Genomic DNA, 14,693 nt, shown 5'->3' on the forward strand with positions numbered 1-14,693 from the left:
ACAAATTATAAAGCATACTGAAAGGTAAGAAGCATACCTTCAAGAGATTGAACAGGCATCAGAACAAGAGTCCGATATGGCCAGAATGTTAGAATTATTAAAACATGTTTTAAAAAAAATACAATTAATATACTAAAAATTTTAAGGGAAAACATGGACGATATGCTAGAATAGATGAACAATGCATGCAAAAAGGTGAACATTCTAAGAAAGAATTGAAAAGAAATGTTAAAAATAAAAAAAAAACACTAACATAAAGGAAGAATGCCATCGACTGGCTCATTAGCACACTGGACACAACTGAAGAAAGAATTTCTGAACTTGAGGACATGATAATTGAAACTTCCAAAATTAAAAAGCAAAGAGAAAAAAAAGACTAAGAAATAAAGAACAGAATATCTAAGAACTGTGGGACAATTAAAAAGGTATAACATATGTGTAATGGGAATAAAAGGAAAAGATAGAAAAGAGCAAAAGCAGTACTTGAAGCAATAATAATTAAGATTTCCCCAAATTAATGTCACACACCAAACCACAGATCCAAGAAACTGAGTATACCAGACAGAATAAATGCCCAACAAACTACACTTAAACATATAATGTTCAAACTTCAGAAAATCAAAGATAAAGAAAAAATCTTGAAAGAAGCTAGAGGAAAGAAAAAAAAATACTTTACTTACAGAGAAACAAAATAAGAATTTCATCCAACTTCTCCACAGAAATGACATAAGCATGAATTGGAGTGAAAAACTTAATGTTTTAAGAAGAAAAAAAATAATAAAGGATTCTATACTCTGCAGAATTACCCTTCAAAAATGAAGGGGAACAAAAGACTTTGTCAAATAAAAATTGAGAAAATTTGTTACCAGTAGATATGCTTTGTAAGAAATGATAAAAAAAGAGAAAGAGATGTTTCATAGAGAAATGGTATTGGTTAGAAACTTAGATCTACATAAAAAGAAAAGCATTAAGGAATTAATAAATGAAAATAAAATAAAAAATTTATTGTCCTTATTCTAAATTGATCTAAAAAATAACAGTTTGTTCAAAATAATAATAGCAAAAATGTATTTGATTATATATGCTTTTATGTATACATATATATATCTATATCTATCTATATATATGTATTTTGGTCCTTATAGAAGTTTTGTATAAGTAAAAGAATGACAGCAATGATACAAGGAACTGGAGGAAATAATTAGAAATATACACACACACATATAAATGCATATATATATATATATATATATATATATATATATATATATATTTAAGGTTTTCACAGTACTCATAAGGGACACAGTGTTAATTGAAAGTGGACTTGAATTTTGTAAATGTATATTATAAACTCCAGGGCAACCATTCACTAAAAAAAACCACAAAAATGTAAAAAAAAATGGTAAAATTAATATGCTAAGAAAGGAAAGAAAATGAAATCATATGTTCAATTAAAACCACAAAATGCAGAAAAATGTGGAAGACAAAGAAATAAAGAACAACAAAAAACAAATATATATTAATATGACCATATTAACCATTACCTTAAAAGTAAATGGTCTAAATACATAAATTAAGAGACAGAAATAGCCAGAGTGAATCAAAAAATAAGACCCAACCATGTGGTCTTTACAATATACATATTTAATGTAAACATGTGGAAAGATACACCATGCTAACATGCTAATCAAAACAAAGTGGCAGTAGTAATATTAATTTCAGACAGAGGAAGAGAAGAAACTTCAGAACAAGGAAGTTATCAGGGATAAAGAGAGGCATTACATAATAATAAAGTGATTAATACTCCAAGAAGACATAACATTCCTTCATGTGTCATGCATAGCAACAGAGCATCAAAATACATGACAAAAACTGGTTAAAGCTGCAACAAGAAATAGATTAATCCACTATTATAGCTGGAGGTTTAACATCCTTCTAACAGAAATGGATAGATCCAACAGGCAGAAAATCAGTAAGGATATAGTTCAACTCAACAGTACTATCAATCAACTAGTTATAATGGACATCCTTAGACTACTTCATTCAACAAAAGCAGATTACACCTTGTTCTCAAGCTCACATGGAACATTCGCAAAGATAGACCACATTCTGGGTCACATCCTAACAAATTTAAAAGAACAGAAAACATACAATGTCTTCTCTCATGCCATAATAGAATTAAACTTGAAATCAGTAACAGAAACATATCTGGACAATCCTAAAATACATGGAGATTAAATAAGACAATTCTAAATAACACATGGGCCAAAGAAAAAATCTCAAGAGAAATTGGAAAGTAAAGTTGGCCTTTGGACAACACAGGGGTTAGTGACACCGACTCCTCAAACAGTTGAAAATCTGCATATAACTTTTGACTCACCCCAAATTTAATTACAAATAGCCAACTGTTGGCTGGAAGCATAACATAAGATAGCATAAACAGTTGATTAATACATAGTTTCTATCTTATATCTATTATATACTATATTTTTACAATAAAGTAAGCTAGAGAAAAGAGAATGTTCTTAAGAAAATCATAAGGAAAAAATATATTTGCAGTACTGTACTATATTTGTCAAAAAAAAAAAAAATCCACATATAATTGGATCCGTGCAGTTCAAACCTGTGTTGTGCAAAGGTCACCTTCATTTTGAATGAAATGAAATGAAAGTATCTTATCAAAATTTGAAAACGCAGCAAAAACAATGTGTAAAATTTTAACACTGAATGCATATATTAGAAAAGAAGAAAGATCTAAAATCAATTATCTAAGCTTCTACGTTAGGAAACTACAAAAAGAAGGGCAAATAAAATTCTAAGGAGGCAGGAAAAAAATTATAATCAGGGCTGAAATCAATGATATTGAAAATAGGAAATCAAGAGAGAAAATTGACTAAACAAAAAGCTTGTTTTTTGAAAAAATCAATAATACCAGGAAGCCTCTAGCCAAGCTAACTAAGAAAATAAGAGAGAAGACAAAAATCACTAATATTAAAAGGAAAGAGGGGACATCACTACAGATCTCATGGAGATTAAAAAGATAATAAAGCAATATTATAAACAACACTATGCCCCCAAATTTGATAACCTATATGAAATGGACCAATCTCTTGATAGACACAATCTGCCAAAACCTGCACACACACAAAAAATACACAATCTGAATAGATCTATTTCTATTAAAGAAATTGAATCCATAATTAACAACCTCCCAAGACAGAAAACTCTAGGCCCTAATAAATTCACTGGTGAATTCTAGAAAACCTTTATGGAAGAAATTATACTAATTCTCTACAATCTTTTCCAGAAAATATAAGCAGAGAAAATACTTTCTAACTTACTCAGTGAGGTCACCATTACCCTAATACCAGTATCAGAAAAGACATTACAAGAAAAGTACAGTCCAATATTGCTCATAAGCATAGATGCAAAAATGTTCATCAAAATACTGGCCAAATGAATCATCCACAATACATAAAAATAATTAATTGTATACCACAATGAAATGGGATTCATCTAGGTATGCAAGGATGGTTCAATACTCAAAAGTCAATAAGTGTAATCTATCACATCAACAGATTACAGAAGAAAAATCCCACAATCGTATCAATAAATGCAGAAAAAGCATTTGACAAAATCCAACACTCATTCATGATAAAAACTCTCAGGAAACTAGGAACAAATAATTTTTTCTACTTGATAAAGAATATCTACAAAAAACCTACAACTAGCATCATACTAACGGTGAGAAACTTGAAGCATTCCCACTAAGATTAGGAACAAAGCAAAGATGTCCCTTCTCATCTTTCAACATCATATTAGAAGTCTTAGGTAATGCGGTAAGAGAAGAATAAGAAGTTTCCAAGAAGATTGGAAAGGAAGAAATAAAACTTTGTTCACAGATGACATGATGATCTATGCAGAAAACTCAAATGAATCAACAACAAAAACAAAAGAAAATCTCCTAGAACTAATAAGTGATTATAGCTAGATTGTAGGACAGAAGATTAATATAAAAAAGTCCATCATTTTATCATATACCATCAAATAACGACTGAAATTTGTAATTAAAAACACAATACCATTCACACGAGCCCCCTGCTCCAAAAAGATAAATCATTAGGTATAAATCTAACAAAATGTTAGAGATATATGAGAATAGAGATATATGTTAGGGCTATATACAGAGTTCTGCTTAAAAGATACCAAAGAATTAATTGAATGGGGAATATTCATGGGTAGGAAGACTTAATATTTGTTAAGATGTCAGTTCTTCCCAACTTGTTCTATAGAATCAATGAACCTCCAGTCAAAATCTCATTAAGTTACAGTAATCAAGACAGTCTGGCATTGGTGAAAGAATACACAAACAGATTAATGGAACAGAATAGAAAACCCAGAAATAGACTTATATAAATATTAGCTATAAATATAGCTAATTAATCTTTAACAAGGGAGCAAAGGAAATACAACAAAGTAAAGACAGTCTCAACAAATGGTACTGGAAAAACTGGACCTCACGTGGAAAAAAACAACCTAGATACAGATCTTACTCCCTTCAAAAATTAACTCAAAATGATCATTGAGCTAATAATGATAAAACAAAAAACTATAAAACTCCTAGGCTTAGTGTAAACCTAAATGAACTTGGGTATGACTATGACTTTTCGGATACAACACCAAAGGCATGATCCATGAAAGAAGTAATAAGCAGGACTTTATTAAAATTAAAGACTTATATTCTATGAAAGGGAGTGTCAAGAGAATGATAAGAGAAGTCAGACTGGGAGAAAGGATTTGCAAAAGACACACCTGATAAAAGACTGTTATCTGAGGTATGCAAAGAACTCTTAAAACTCAACAATAAGAAAATGAACAACCTGATTTTAAAAAATAGGAAAGGGCCTGAAGAGACACCTCACCAAAGAATATATACATAGATGGCATTAATATACATAGATGGTAAGTAAGTATATGAAAAAATATTATATATACATATATATGTGTATAGATGTATATAATATGCATATGGAGTATTATATATGATATATAAAATATTATAGATAATAATGTATAATATTATAGATGTATATATGATGTATATATGTATATACCATATTGACATATATACATATATACAGATATATAAATGGCAAGTAAGTATATATAACTATTATATATGTATATAATACTATACATATATAATACTACATATATGTATATAATATAGAGAGATGTATAGAATATATCCACAGATATATATAGATGGCAAGTTAAGTATATGAAAATATGTTATATATGATCTCTACATATTATCTGTATATATAATATATATTATATGTATATAATATAAATAGATGGCAAGTAAGTATATGAGAAAATGTCCAATGTCATATGTCATTAGAGAATTGCAAGTTAAAACAATGAGATACCACTACACCTAGTAGAATGGCCAAAATCTTAAAACACTGACACTATCAAATGCTGGTGAGAATATGGAACAATAGGAAACCTAATTCATATCTTCTATGAATACAAAATGGTACAGACACTTTGGAAGACAGTTTATCAGTTTCATACAAAACTAAACATATACTCACCATACAATCACCATCTGGCATTCATGCTCCTCTATATGTACCCTAATGAACCAAAACTATAACCACACAAAAACCTGAAATGAACATTTACATCTGCTTTATTCATAACTGCCAAAACTTGGAAGCAACCTGGATGTCCCTCAGTAAGTAAATGGATAAATAGTAGTTCATCCAGACAATGGAATATTATTCAGCAGTAAAAAGAAATAAGGTATCAAGCCATGGAAATACATAGAGGAATGTTAAATGCATATTACTAAACGAAAGAAGCCAATCTGAAAAAACGTCACACTACATTCCAGAAAAGGCCAAACTATGAAGACAGTAAAAAGATTAGTAATTGTCAGGGGTTAGTGGGGAGAGAGGGATAAAAAGGCAGAGTACAGAGGATTTTTAGGGCAGTGAAGCTACTCTTCATGGTACCATTAGGTGGATACATGTCGTTATATATTTGTCAAGACCCACAGAATGTTAAACACCAAGAGTGAATTCTGATGTAAACTACAGACTTTGTATGGTAATAGGTCAATCTAGGTTCATGGATGTTTAACAAGCGTAATCCTCTGATGTGGGAACTTGATAGCAAAGGGACACTATGCATGTGTGGGGACAGGGAATTTATGGCAACTCTCTGTACTTTACACTCAATTTTGCTGTGAAACTGAAATTGCTCTTAAAAATATAATTAGCTACCTAAAACAAATAAACAAAAAAACTCAACTCTGACTCTCAAAATGAAGTTCTACTCTTGGGAATACCGAAGTTACTCATGCAACCCTACAAAACAATGAGGCGGTTAACATAAAAGATAAATACCCTGTTCTTTAAAGTGGATGGAAAAATTGATACTTCCAACCAAGGAGGAATCCCTAATGATGGAGGAGTTCATGGACAGACATGGGTGGTAGTTTACAGCTGATATTTTTGAGGTTATAACCAGTTTAAATTGGGACATTAAAGAAAATGTATTTGGAGGAAAAGAGGTGTGACCCCACAGTCACTTCTAACACATACGAACATCCCCTCCAAAAGTGAATCTATTCACTGCACAAACACTGATTGAGTGGCTACCATGTACAAGACATTGTACAAGAGCTTCAGGGGATGAGTGAGATGCAGAACCTCAGATAAGGATCATGGAAGCTAATAGGGAAGTGTCACATGTTTAAGAAAAAAACACGTTTGGTAAGTCTAAATGTAAGGGAAAATAAAGTTTATAGTAAAGGAAGCCGATGCTGAAGAAAAACTTCTGTCTGGGAAAGAGGTAGCATATGGACTGAGTCTTGAAAGATGAAAAAATCACCAGGTGGAAATGGGAGGAAAGGAGAATTCCACCAGAGCGAACAGCATGAAGTAGCGGGAGTGAGAAAGGGTCCTGTTCTAAGGACTGGAGTTTGGCTGGGATGTGAGGTATGCAAATGAAAGTAGGTAGAGCCAGACTGTAGAATTGTAAATGACAGTTTAGACTAGATTCAATCAACACTGGGGAAGGAGGTTTTGAACAATTTTAAGCAGAGGAGGATAACATAATTCTCAATGAGCTTTAAAAAATGTCTAATCAACAGGACTTTGATAAGAGAAGAGGGAAGGGGTGATAAAAAACTATCCCCAAGAGTGCCCAGGAGAATTAATAATGCTTACTTAGAAAAAAAGTCAGAAAACTCATGTGTTGACTTAAAATGTAAGAGCTACATACACAGTAACATTAACGTAGCTGCAATTCTGAGAGGAATGAATATTTCAATGCCTGATAATCCAGTACATATAACCTAGTATATTGTATCACCTTACGTGAATTATGAGAGTTTATTTTCTGTACCAGAAATGAACTATAATTTAAGTAATTCATCATTTTCCAAAGTGTCTTTTAAATGCAGCATATTTGGTGTATCATACACTGCAATGCTCTTTCAAAGGAACGTTTTAAAATAAAGCACCACCAACTCCTCTGTATGTGGAACACTGTTAAATTTCAGCTCTGCTTTGAGCATAATTAAGTACCCATAACACCATAAAACTTTTATTAAATTACGGTGTTGGGAATGAAATGTAAATTTGTCTTCCAATATGATGTTGGCATTTCAACCTTCTTTTTTTTTTTTTTTTTTTTTTTTTTTTTGCAGCCTGAATATCATTAATAGTGAAAGTTCAGGGAGTAAGTAAAACTGAAGTATTGGGTGGAATTCAAGGTGTCACATAATCATAAATGTTATTGTAATTCCATTCTTGGAGTATTCTCCATCTTTCCTCCTCTACCTATTTTCTAAATAACCAACATTGATACAGTTGATGATTATAAAAGAAACAGTAAGACGGGGTTAAAATGCAAAGCATCATCTATAAATGAGTTTTATCTTTTTTCATAATATATGGAGGACATAACTGTCTGTACCCATCAATTGTTCATGCTACAGATCATTAAAAAATATTCATATTACAAACAGAAGATCTCCATTCAAGCTCAAAAGCACAAAGGAAATGCTTCAAAGACAATAAAGATGTCTCCTAACACAGAGAGAGAATAGAGAAATCTATTTATGCTTTAAAATTGAAAAATTAAAATATATCTTTCATTTGCAATATGGAAGGGACACAGGCAAAAATCTGGGAATTCTGCTACTCACAGGGCATGGTTGACTACTTTGAATTAAATATATATATATATGTTTTGAGAATGTCTTACATGAAAAGAGAAATCTCTCCCTGTTAGGAAAGGGAAAACTGCTTTCATTTCATGAAATCCACATTGCCCCAATATAAAAAGCTGCCAATGTAAATATGTTCAGGGACAGTATCTGTTTAGAATATGTCATGAGCAAGCAGAAGTTTCTCTCACCTTATCTGAGTCCCCTAGATATCTGACCCAAAGGGAATGTGGGTCGAGTTTTCCATTTTGTTTCACATTAGGGTCTCTTGAGAAGCAAAGGGCTGGAAAACCATAGCCACAATATCCAACACATGATTCAAGTTGATGTCCTAGTAAAGGAAATGTATGCTCCCAAGCCTTTCTTTCCCCCCAACCCACCATTCACTCCAAATGATAAAATCACAGCCTCAAGGAAAATCACACCTTAAAAAAATTGTTTGTGTTGGCTGTTCTCTTAGAGAAGTCAAGTTTTCCTGGAAAGTTAACATTCCTTGTCAGAGAGAAAATAAAAATAAATGTGGCACAGGCAAAGATGACATTTGAATCCAAACAAAAGTTTGCCTTTTGCTTTTTTTTTTTTCTTTTCTCCTGATCATACACTGATGTGCTAAGGAAAACAGTCCCAATATAGCTTCCCATAAGCCCTTCGGAGCGGTTCACATATATAGTTTCTCCTAGGGAGGTTCACTTGCAAACCCTTGTCAAAAAAGGAGCAAATATGCCATGTGAAAACTGTGCGTTGGTTAGAGGAAATGGATCAACGCAGAGGCCACAGGGGAAAAAATGCCAGTGGCTTATTTATTGAATGATTCAATGTTTTAGACAAGGAAAGACTGAAGTATGTCTCGTGAGCTGAAACCACCTTCAGGCTGACAAACTTCCACCTACAGAACTTAAAAACATTGCTATAAGATACATTACATTCAGAGTCCAATTATAAGCATCTTTGCTAAACCCTGGCCAATTAATAGTTCAACTGGGTATTCCAGTGGCATCAGTCCACCTCCCTTCTTGCATTGACACTGCACCTGGACAAATGTATAATATTCACTAAGCGCAGTGACACTAAACACTTCAGCATAAAGAACTATGTGGACAGAATATAAGAGGAGCCTCCAATATTCTTGTGCTAAATTCTGAGCAGCATCGCCTCTCCACTGGATTCCTGCAGTGACCTCACTAATATGTCTCCCAAGTGGCAGTATTGCCTTATTCTAATTCATTGTCCACATTGTCCACTCTCCTTCTGAATAAATTCTTTAATGATTCTTCGGTGGAGCACAGGATAAAATCAAAACTCCCTATCACAAGGTTGTTCAAGGTTTGGTGCCTGTCTTCTGGAGTCTTCTTTCCACCAGCTCACACCCTCAAACTCCATGTCCCGGACATGGAAGCTTCAAATTTCCCATGTCATTTCACCTTTGTCTCTGGGTGTTTGTAGCATGCTGCCCCCTCAGACTGAACACTCTCCTCCTCCATCACAACCCCAGCTTGGCTCTTGTGGCCTGATAACTTTAATTAATTCCCATTTCATCCTATGCTTACTATGATTTTTATACCATAGACAAATAATTTGTCAATTTTCTCTCTCATTATGAAGACTAATAGTTGCTAAGGACCACCTAGCATAGGATCTGGCACATAGAGAGGCTGACAAAAATACTTTAAATGAATAAATGACTGAAAAATAAGCCATATAGCTCCTTGGTTAAAATCAAATTGTTACAGGGGTGCCTGGGTGGCACAGCTGTTAAGCGTCTGCCTTCGGCTCAGGGCGTGATCCCGACATTCTGGGATCGAGCCCCACATCAGGCTCCTCCGCTATGAGCCTGCTTCTTCCTCTCCCACTCCCCCTGCTTGTGTTCCCTCTCTCACTGGCTGTCTCTATCTCTGTCGAATAAATAAATAAAATCTTTTAAAAAAATCAAATTGTTACAAAAACATTCAATTTGCTGAAATCTGAACTTGTGTAGGCATGACAAAATTAGGGGTAATTATCATACGTCCTAGAGCTTAATAAGCATTCAATAAATGTTAGTAGCCACCATTATCATTTATATTACAAAAACATTTACGTTTTAGAAAGTTCTTCACAACTCTAACTTCCTTTCTACTGCAAACTCATATAGATTATCACTTAAAACTTGTTAAAATAGGGGTGCCTGGGTGGTTCAGTCAGTTAAGCACTCAACACTTGATTTCAACTCAGGTCATGATCTCACGATTGTGAGATCAAGCCCCAGCTCAGGCTCCACTCTGGGTTTGGAGCCTGCTTAAGATTCTCTTTCCCTACTATGGACTATGAGAAACAAACTGAGGGCCTCAAGGGGAGGGGGGTAGGGGAATGGGATAGACCGGTGATGGGTAGTAAGGAGGGCACGTATTGCATGGTGCACTGGGTGTTATACGCAACTAATGAATCATTGAGCTTTACATCGGAAACCAGGGATGTACTGTATGGTGACTAACATAATATAATAAAAAATCATTTAAAAAAAAAGAATATTAAAAAAAAAAAGATTCTCTTTCCCTTTTCCCTCTGCCCTTCCTACCCTCTCCTTCTCTAAAAAACAAAACAAAACAAAATAAAACTTGTTAAAATAAATGTAGTTTGATGTAAGTACATTTCTTGCAAAAGCAGCTTTAGTTAAATAACGGCAATTTGTAAGGACAAGAGGACTCTCAGTTAACAAATCATATGGTTACATACGATTGTAACAAAAAAAATAAGTATCATTAAAGATCTCATGTATAACTCTATCTATGTAGAGAACAGGAAATTTGAGGACAAAAGGCAATGATGAAAACCCCCAAATGCTCCACAAATAACTTAATCCTAGTGGTATACATACATGTGGTTTGCATGTCATTTTAATAAAAGTGCCTAGAGGGCACTGATTTGCCATATTTTTCTGTATCTGTGTAGCAAGCACTGCACATGTGTGGGTATTACTTGTGGGTAAGCACTATTTACTCTACAAATAAATTACTATGTAGCTTACATTGTTAGGGTCGCATGATAGCCCTATAGCTTAAAAGACTGAAATAACCATGCATTTATCTTGTCACTACAGGTACTTACAGTGTAATTACAAGGTCAACAGTTACTATGTAATTACGTAGTTTCAACATTGTGGTTCTTAAAAAAAAAAAAAAGAAAGAAAGGAAAGAAAGAAAGTACACTGTTCTCCCAGTACCTGCTGAGAACCCCTATCTCTGCTCCACCATCCTCACTTGCAAATTTTAAATAGCCACAAATAACAGTTTTAAAGGAAAACAAATCCAAGCATCTTTATTGGAATAATAGCTGTCTTAGAATTATTATACAATGGTAGCACTAAGACCTCAGGTATCTTCTGGTCCAGTGCACTCATTTTCTTGGAAGGATTTTTTTTAACTTCTTATAATTTCTTTTCCTAATTTAGAAAGCATTTCAAGATAAAAAGTACCACAAATAGGAATTTTTGTTTAGCAGCCACAATTTTATAATGGTTGCTTACATATACATAGTAATGAGATGTGGCACACTTTCAAAAGGGTCGATTTCCTGGTTTAAACGTAAAAGAAAATAGTACTCAATCTTAACTTACAATATATCCCTCCTAAAATTTCATTCTTTGGCAATTCATATCCTAAATTCATTTCTGTGGTCCAGTTAATATTGGTATCGGATTTGCATATGATTTTGTGGTTGGTCCTGTGAATGTGTGGTGTGACTTTTCCAATGTATGGTGATTCTGAAATCATGAATTTCATCAACGCCTTAGAAAACCCTTCAAATTCTTTCCCTACTTTATTCATAGAAGCAGAAGGACACTGTTTTGATAGTCAATATTTGAACAACTCATTCCAAATTTATTATAGGTTACTATCATACAGAGAATAATAAAGAATTTTTTTAATTACTTTAGTTCATAAGAATGGGCTGATAGATATTCCATCAATGTTATGATTCCCTTGGATGGAGAAATGCTAAATGCTAACCCAAACAGATTTTAAAACCATAATTACTTGGTAAACAAGGGAATCATAGCCAAATAATTATTCATGAATACAGATTAAATTCATCTAAATTTTTTTTTAATTTCTTATTGAATTCTTCTATCTGTGGCAAAGCCACGGAGCATAGCATAGTCAGAGTGGCATTGCTTCTTCAATATGTTCCACACAAAAAGAGCAAGCTGTATACAGGTTTTTGCTATAGTGTTTTTCTTCTTTCTCTCTCCAGTGATGAGGCACAGATAAGTTATCCAACATTAGTGTGTGTGCATCATATTAAGAGGATATTTGTTTCCTGATACAGTGATTCTTTGGAAAGTAAAATCCAGGCAATCACCATAGGGAACATCACCACACAATTAGTTCTCCCAACTAAAGACTTATATAATGAGAAACCACAAACAAGGAGAGTACACTCTATATAGCCAAATGGGGATAAGTCCTGCTCAGAGGAGAATCTCAGGATAGGTGATTGTCGGAATCTCAAGAGAAAAACGTAAGCTAGCCTTTCTCTGATCATCTAATAAAACCAAGAAGTTCACTTAAATAGTTGCAGGATATACCTTACTAATACCTACTAATAATTGGTTTATGAAGAGTTTCTTCTTTTCAATGGTTCTAAAGCTAATCTGAACTCTTCTTTGTAAGTGTCACATTATAAAACAAAATAAGGCATCTCAAGGATACATCAGAGGTTGAAAAACTCAGGGTACAGATGAATACCTACAGTAGGATGCTTTTTTATAAAAAAAAAATAAAATGATTAAATATACACCAAATGAAGTAGAGAAGCTGAGAGGTAACTTGGATGGGGACGAAGGTCAAAGAAGACTTTAGTTTTATCTGTGATGTTCCAATATTACTTAGAGGAAGAACATTCAGATATTAAATATATAAATGAGAATACGTAAGAGAGTAAATAAAGTGAACTGTAATACAGCATTCACAAAGAAAACCAGAGTATTTGTCCATTAGCCTAGAACACACTTTTCTGCTTTGGTGGTGAGAGGTCTACCAACACAGTCTGTTAGAAATCAAAGAGCAGACAGACGGGGCATTTTTCAGCCTGCTTAGTATAGAGATGCATGGAGAAAACTATAAACAAGGACATTCATACTGACCTTGTAGTTGCTAGAAGCGAGAAAAACGTATATTATTAGTAGCATACTGACCCATAGGATCTGACCAAGAAATGCTTCACAGTATATTTATTCCACACTTTAACTAAGCACGCATTTCAATGACTGCTCTCATTCCATTTTTGGTACTCATTTTCAGTAAGTAAGAAGCACTGTACCTTTAAGTTTTAAATATAAAAAATGACACTGATTAACCTTTAAAATGGTGCCATTTAATCAAAGCAAGTAGATCTTTAATGGGTTTTAAATGGACTAATAAATCACAAGATTTTTTTTTTTTCACCACGGAAATAAACGAAATATTTGAGAAAAAAAGTCTCATTATACCTCTTGGAGTGTTTGTGTGTGAGAGAATGGGCATGCAGAGAGGTGACCGGAGTCCACACGTGGTTATTCTCCATGTGACTCCGACTTGAAGAAAGCCTTGCCTTTTTTCTGGTGAATTCTTTGTTACCTTTTTGCTCTGCGTGCTCATGAGCAAGACTTTAAGAGGCTATACTGATATGTCCTAAGGAACTTCAATAAATTTTGAGACTGAACTAAGAAAGGTATAGATGAGCATCATATTGAAGACAACTGACCTTTCACTTTGGAAGAAGCTGATTAGAGAAGATGAGTATGTTTTACTTTCTCCACTCATCCCCCAGCCATCACTAATTCTCCTCAGGCACAAATGAAAAACCAAGCAACCAGCAGTCTCAGAAAGTACAGACTGGACTCCTGATGTCCCATCAGTTTTCCTGCTAATGCAGCATTCCTTATGTTCCCCATGGATGAGCAGGTCTGTCTTAGCACTGCAATATATCCTCCACCTGGCTTAGGGTGGCTTCATGTAAATGAGCTGAAAGAATGAACTGGATAAGAAGTGACAGCTTGATAATGATAGACTAGCTGAACCACGTACAAACTTAGGTATAGAAGAACAAGATGCCATTCATAATAAATTGATATTCAACTCTAAATAGCCACCAAAGGATTGGCTGAAGCAAGTGCCAGGGTTGGGCTACAAGCTGGAGGAAGGAACAAGGGAATGCAGAGAAGTTGTACCTACAAGAAGGGAATTTTAAAAATTAGGCAGAAGGCAGGAATAAAAGAATCCTTTAGCCAGCCTTAATGACAGCTACCACTTTGAAGCAATTACAATGTGTTAGGTATTAAGCTGAAAATTTATAGGCATTATCTCATTTAATTCATATAACTCAATAAGGTTTAGATAATTAATGCCGCAATTTTACAGATGAGAAAACTTGCCCAAGGACACACCTGACAAGGAAAGTCAGGATTTATATTTGGAATAATGCAGTTTTG

This window comes from Ursus americanus, chromosome 15 (genome assembly GCF_024610735.1).
Source record: "Ursus americanus isolate L20-20 chromosome 15, mUrsAme1.1.p, whole genome shotgun sequence".
In the NCBI taxonomy this organism is placed as follows: Eukaryota; Metazoa; Chordata; class Mammalia; order Carnivora; family Ursidae; genus Ursus; species Ursus americanus.